Genomic DNA, 7,725 nt, shown 5'->3' on the forward strand with positions numbered 1-7,725 from the left:
TTTGAGTTAATTTTTGTGTGAGATGTGAGGTTGAGGCTGACGGCTGTTAGTTTCTTCCCGCCTGTGGCTATCTACTTGCTTCAGCACCGTTCGTTGAAAAGGCTGTCATGGCCTCTTTGTCAAAAGGCAGGTGGGCGTCTTTTTTTTTTTTTTTAATTTTTTTTTTAACGTTTTTTTATTTTTATTTTTGAGACAGAGAGAGACAGAGCATGAACGGGGGAGGGGCAGAGAGAGCGGGAGACACAGAATTGGAAGCAGGCTCCAGGCTCTGAGCCATCAGCCCAGAGCCCGACGCGGGGCTCGAACTCACAGACCGCGAGATCGTGACCTGAGCTGAAGTCGGCCGCTTAACCGACTGAGCCACCCAAGCGCCCCCAGGCGGGCGTCTTCGAGAATCTAGTTCTACATCTTCTGTTTTGTCCCATTGATCTGTCTATCCCTCTGCCAAAACCACACTGCCTGGATTACTGTAGATGATGTCCTGAAATCAGATGAAGTGATTCCTCTGGCTTTATTCCTCATTTTCAAAATTGTTCTAGCAGGGGCTCCCGGGTGGTTCAGTCAGTTAAGTGGCTGACTTTGGCTCGGGTCATGATCTTACAGTTCATGAGTTCAAGCCTGTGTTGGGCTCTGTGCTGACAGCTCAGAACCTGGAGCCTGCTTTGGGTTCTGTGTCTCCCTCTCTCTCCCTGCTCCTTCTCTGTCTGTCTATCTCTCAAAATTAAATAAACATTAAAAAAAAAGTTTTAGCAATTCAAAGTCCTATGACTTTCCATATAAATGTAAGAATAATCAGCTTGTCTATGTTTTTTTGTACAAAAAGACCTTTGATGGGATTTTAATCTAAATTGTTTTAAACCTGTTGATCAATTGGGGAATAAACTGATATCTTTCCTATGTTGAGTCTTGCAACCCATGTACGTAGGCTGTCTGTCTACATTTATTTAGGTCTTTGACTTCCTTCACCAGCATTTTGCAAGTCCTAGCATCAAGTCCTGCAAATGTGTTGGTAAAGTGGTACAGAAGTATAATCTAAAAGCTTTTTGGAGCAATTGTAAATGGTATTGTGTTTTTAGTTTTGGGTTCATTAATACATAATAATGTGGTTGCTTTTTGTTTTTTGGGTTTTCTCCTCCCTGCAACCTAGCTAAACTCAGTTATTGGTTCTGAGTTTTTTAGTAGATTCTTTGGGATTTTCTCTGCAGGTGACCATGTCTTCCTCAAATAGGCACTAAATTTTACTTCCTCTGTTCCAATTTGTATGCCTTTTATTTCTTTTTCTTCCTTGCCACTGGTTAAGCTCTGTGGTAGGAGTGGTAAGGAAGAAATAATGGACATCTTGCCTCGTTCCTGATTGTGGAGCAAAGCCCTGACTTTCATCAGTGTGATGGGGTCAGTGGCTCTCTGTAGTTGTTGTTTATCACTTTGAGGAAGTTTACATTCATAGTTCACTGAGAATGTTTGTTATGAATGGGTGAACGGTTTTGTCAAATGCTTTTCTCTGTCACTATTTGATAAATGGCTCCATTTCTTGTAAGATTTTGCACTTAGGATCATATGTTCCTAGTATTCTTTTGTTATCCTTTTTTTTACTGAAGGGTCTGTAGTGATGTCCCCTGTTTCAATCCTGACATTAATTGGTGTTCTCTCTCTCTCTCTCTCTCTCTCTCTCTCTCTCTCATGTCTTGCTAGAGGTTTACCATTTTTGATGATTTTTTGGAAAAACCAGCTTTTCATTTCATTGATTTTGTGTGTTGCTTTTGTTTTCATTTTGTTGATTTGTTTTTTTCCTTCTTTCTGCTTATTAGGTTTATTTTGCCCTTTTTCTAGTTTCTTGAGAAAGAAATTTAGATTACTTATGTGAGACCGTTCCTTTCTAACTAAGCATTTAGTGTTGCACGTTGTCCTATTAGACCTGCCTTAGTTACACCCCCACCGACCTTGACTCATTATGTTTTTGTTTTCATCTAGTTCTATGTATTTTCTATTTCCTTTGAGACTTCCTCTTTGACCCATGGATGATTTAGAAGCGTGTTTTTAAATTTTCAAGTGTTTGCAAACATTCCTGTCATCTCTCTGTGATTTTTAGTTGATTCCATTTTGGTCTGAGAACATATTCTGTGTCATTTCAATTTTTTAAAAATATTTTTGAAGCCCTGGATGTGCTTTATCTTGGTGAGAGTTCCATGAGAACTCGAAAATATTCACTAGTTGTGAAGGGATTGAAATCCTATATTAATTCCCTTCCTGGCGAAAGATACTTGGAGAAGCCTTTTTCATGACCAAACCCTGAGTGATACAGGACAGTTCCATCCCGCACCGCACAGCAATCCATCCTGAAATTCCTTCCGCACTTTCTGTCTGTTCCCAAACTCTTTCTCATCGGCTGCCGCATTGCTGAGTGTCTTCCCTTTTGGCCCCTCACGACCTTGTCAGTCCCCCTGGTGCCTACCTTATCTTTGTTCCCAGACCTCACATCACACCCACTCCCCATGACAATCAATTCTTTTCTTACCTACGGAAAATTTCCCTCTCTCAAATTAAAAAATGTGTGCCCTCCTCCTCACCCCCATCGTCTCATTAAGAACCTTCTTTGTGATCCATCCTTCTTAGAATGCAGAGGGGACTATAAGTAGCAGATAACTCTCTCCACTTCCTGGGGCTGAGCTGACCCCACCCTCGGATCGATGGTGCACATGTCTTCTTCAGCATCTGTTCTGAGATCTAAGTTGTGGGAAGTGTATTCTAGAGTCTATAATCCTTCTAGACTCCTTGGACGACAACAGCAGAATCTTGGTATTCTTGATGCCCTGGGTTATTTTGAAACCTGCTGCCAATATTCCATAGCTCTCTCATGGGAGTAGGGAACATGCTCTTGTTGATTTGTTCTTCCTGATACTAACCTCAGACACGAGGGAGTCAAGAAGGATCAGGATACAAATCTATTCTCTGCCACCGGACGGCCGCGCAACCGTGTTGTGTCATGTAATCTCACACTGCTTTAATCCTTACCTGTAACTTGGACGCCTACAAAATCGTGAGAATCACCTGATACACCATGATGAACGCTGGGCATGAGACTGTTCAAAAGATGACAGTCCTTCTCATCGTGTGCTGCTTCGTTGTTACGTTGTTGCTATGACATCGCATGTCGGTATCCCTTGCTTCTCCCTCTTCCTAGCTTTCCTCTTCCACTCAGAGAGCTGCTTGCATACCTGAGAGCATGAGTAATTCCTGGGCACACTGACAGTGGTCTGTTGAGCCTCTCTTGCATTTACGTGTGGTTGGATCAGTGAGTTCTAGCCCATGGAACTGGCCGAACGTGATGTGAGCAATCTCTAGGCCTGCTCACAAAACCCTTTCGTGCCCTTTGCCCCACCTCTTGGGCGATACGACTTTATATATTTTGATCACGGGGCCGACTTTAGTGATACCAGACTCAACGATATGCAGGGTGCCTTGCTCCCTAAATTAAGGATGGGAGGCAGACGGCCGCTAATTAGTGACCCTGATTAGCTATGCATGATCCAGAAATGCATGTTTAAGTTCATCATGCATTTTGAAATTTGTTTGTTGGTAGATAGCATTTTCTTTAAAAAAAAATTTTTTTTTTAAGTTTACTTATTTATTTTGAGAGAGTGCAAATGCGAGCAGGGGAGGGGCAGAGAGAGAGAGAGAGAGAGAGAATCAGAAGCAGGCTCATGCACTGTCAGTGCCGAGCCCGATGTGGGGCTCAGACCCATGAACCGTGAGATCGTGACTTGAGCCAAAATCAAGAGTCCGCCACTTAATCGACCGAGCCACCCAGGCACCCAGGTAGAAAATGCTAGCATCTTCTTAACTGTTGTAAAAGTTGGTACCTTGAAGTGGTGCCATACAAAAACCATAGTTTCGGCTTAATGTTCAGGCAGTGGGCAAAGAGACTGATCTGAAGAACCGTGAAGACGTGGTTTCTGGCGTTGGGGGCAGCGGGAGGGGTGGCCAGCGAAGGGGCACAAAGAATCTCTTTGGGGTGATGGAAACGTTTATACCGTGACTGCGGCCGTTGTTTCCCCGGATACATACGAGTGCCAAAATCCATCCAATTGTAGCATTAAACAGATGCAATTTATCGTCCAGAACCTGTATCTTAATAAGCTGATGCGAAAAAGCAGCTGTCATCTCTGGTAAACTCCCCGTCTAATATCGGGTTCCCAGACCCTGGGGTGGGGGAGGATTCATTGAGCACTCTCAGGAGAAACCAGCAAGCAAGGGGGTGAGTCAGCAGGACAGGGAGGGAGGAATCCAGCAGGACTGTGACCTCAGGCGAAGTCCCCCCTCTGCCCCGACTTGCTCCTTGTTATAAGGAGGCATCATGTGCACATTTTCTTCAGGTTGTTTTAAGAAATGCAGGGGCGCCTGGGGGGCTCAGGTCATGATCTCGCAGTTCGTGAGTTCGAGCCCCGCGTCAGGCTCTGGGCTGACCGCTCAGAGCCTGGAGCCCGCTTCAGATTCTGTGTCTCCCTCTCTCTCTGCTCCTCCCCTGTTCATGCTCTGTCTCTCTCCGTCTCAAAAATAAATAAAACATTTAAAAAAAAAAAAAAAAGAAATGTAGCATCAAAGCACAGGTGTCCTGATCTAAAAGTCGGCTGCTGGGCTTTGAGTATGGGCTGCTGGAGAGGGACGAGGGGGCCCCCAGCCCAGCCGTGAGTCACATCCAGACCTGTAGGGAGGTGGCCGCACAGTGGGGCTAGAATCAGGCAGAAGGGGGATCCCGGCCCAGCCCCACCGCGTTCTGGTGATGTGATCTTGGACTCATTGCTTAACCAACTTGCCTCAGTTCCTCCTCCGAGAGATGGTAAAACACAAGTGCACTTACCTCGCAGACTCGCCGAGAGAGGTTTACTCCGCACGAAACACGGAAAGCCTTTAGCAGAGGCCCTGCTGTGATAAAAGTGCTCAGGAAAAGCTGTTTTGATTATTAAACAGTCATTTCTCTGCCCCTCGTCTCCTCCTGCAACTTCCGCACCGCGGAGGCAGCCCCCACCCCCTGTCACTCCTGCAACCGTCCGAGTCCTTTCTGTCCCCTCGTACTGGGGGCTGACGGCTCTTTGATCTTTTCCACAGTGGAGACTTAGGCACATTTTGTGATTCGTTCAGGATTCGTGCTGTGCAACACAGACAGAGGCTTGACACGTTTAAAAAGTATCCAGACTGGGGCGCCTGGGCGGCTCAGTGGGTTAAGCCTCCCGCTGTTGATTTCGGCTCAGGTCATGATGTCGTGGTTTGTGAGTTCAAGCCCCGCGTTGAGTTCTGCGCTGGCAGTGAGGAGCCTGCTCGGGATTCTCTCTCTCTCTCTGCCCCTCTTGCTCTCTCTCTCTCTCTCTCTCTCTCTCAAAATAAATAAATAACTTAAAAACAATAGACAAAACGTATCCCGATTAATCTTCCTCTGTGACAATGAACCTTCAGGCCTGTCCACCCCAATGTCACACTTCTGGGTGTCCTTCCAGCTACTGGGGGTCGCAGAAGCCTCCCAAACGCCATGCTCCTGAGTCGTGAACAAAGCAGAAATGAAATTTTCTCTCGGGGGAGAAACATTTCTGGCTGCTATTTGGGGGAAGGAGAAATGAGCTTAAAGATCTGTTATTTGCCATCCCTTCTATTTCCTGTCTCTCTTGTCTATTTTTGTTAATGTCTATTTGTTTTTGAGAGAGACAGAGTGCGAGCAGGGGAGGGGCAGAGCGAGAGGGAGACACAGAATCCGAAGCAGGCTCCGGGCTCCGGGCTGTCAGCACAGAGCCCGACCCGGGGCTCGAACCCACAAACAGCGAGATCACGACCTGCGCTGAAGTCGACGCTTAACCGACTGAGCCAGCCAGGTGCCCCATTGTTTCTGTAGGCCTTTGGGCTTCACAGGAGGGCAGTGTGCAGTGGACAGAGGGAACCTAGAAACACCCTGGACCCCCAGCGAGCCGGAAGCAGGCCGTGCCGGCTGCAGAAGCCCTCCCACGACCCCCCTGGGAAAATGTGGGTGAGTGGAAGCGTGTGGTCCGAGCTCAGTCTCTGCGCCCCGGCTGGGCCCCGAGACCCGGGGCCCAGGAGCTGGTGACCGGAAGATGGGTGACCCTCAAGGAAGCTCGGACGCTCTACTGCTCTGCAATCACTTCCTTTCACACATGCAAGGCTGAGGTTGACCTGAGCTCTCCTGCAAGAACCTTCTGGCCACCCCCCCCCCCCCACCCCGGAGCTTCTGAAGGTTCTGTGTTTGTTTCTCCTGCCGATGCCCCTATATTCCCAAGCTGCCTTCTGTTCAATTTGGTTTGTGGCTGTTCCTCTGAAATGTTTCTGCATTTGTGTATGGGACCTTGAGAATCTGGTCACAGGGTATTGGTGTTTGGGGTCAGGTTTTCCTGTGAGCTTAGTGCCTCGAGGAGCAGGGAAAAAGCACCCCAAATCTCCTGGCCCTCCCAAGGCTGAACAAGCCGCTCGGGACCTCGGGGAAACCTCTTTGGGCTCTGCCTGTACATTTGGCCCCAAGGGCGTCCTCATCATCAGCTGAAGCTCGGCAGGCAAGGGTCCCTCAGCTGGTGGATAGTGCAGGAGAAAAGAGGAACTCAGTGGATCGTCTACACTCGGGGGTGGAGAGCAGCCCTGCCCTTCACCCTCTCTGTGGCTTTTGCCAAGTCCCTCGCGGACTCTCCATTTTGTCGTCTGCGATGTGAGCATCCCTGCTGACCTCGCGGGCTGCGCGATAGATAGATGATAGAATGGGCCAGAAAGCAGTTTGCAACTGCAGTCATCAGACCGGCATCTCCCAGAGTTCTAAGGAATCCTGGTCTTAAAGAATGTTAACAGGTGCTATTTGAAAGAACACATTTCTTTTTTCTACGTTAAAAATAGGATTGGGAGGGGCGCCCGGGTGGTTCAGTCGGTTAAGCGTTTGACTTCGGCTCAGGTCATGAACTCATAGTTCGCGAGTTCGAGCTCCACGTAGGGCTCTGGGCAGACAGCTCAGAGCCTGGAGCCCGCTGCAGATTCTGTCTTCCTCTCTCTCTGCCCCTCCCCTGCTTATGCTCTGTCTCTCTCTCTCTCTCTCTCAAAAATAAATAAACATTAAAAAAAACTTAAAAAAAAGGAAGAAGAATCATAGATGGTTGTGTTTACCCTCACATAAATCAGCCCCCATCGTAAGCTTCTCTAAAGCTTAATCTCTCAATTGGTAGGAAGACGTTGCCCTGACCAGAGCACCCAGGAAGGGCTCCCATGGTTCATTGCTTGCACGTGGAGAACGCTCTGGGGTCCCTCCCGGGAAGATCCAAGCCTCTGCTGAGTTCCACACTCCCCGTCGACGTACCCCGAGGTGATTCCGGAACCGTCACCTTTTTAGGCCTCTCCGTGTTGACTTTCCTCTATCGCCATTGCCAACGGCTGGCGTGTTCCACAAGGTAAAGAAATTCTTCGGTTGCTGAAATCACTCTGGGAGAATTCTAAGTCCCCAGCGAGGGGGTGGAGACTGAGCTCAGGCGCGGGTGGCCACTTATCAGACAGAAGCCCCAGCCCCGTCCCTGCCGGCCACCCTCCTTCTCATGAAAGACACTCAGTGTCCACACCAGGCTTCCACCCTCCCCGCTGCTGGAGGTGCGGTGACTTTTGAACTTGGGGAGTTTGGAAAGGACAGCGGGGAAGGCTTGGCTCAGCCCTGTCCTCTTCGCCAGGAAAGGGAGCTGCCCGCGGCCCTTGGGG

Source organism: Panthera leo, chromosome A2 (genome assembly GCF_018350215.1).
Source record: "Panthera leo isolate Ple1 chromosome A2, P.leo_Ple1_pat1.1, whole genome shotgun sequence".
NCBI classification, from domain to species: Eukaryota; Metazoa; Chordata; class Mammalia; order Carnivora; family Felidae; genus Panthera; species Panthera leo.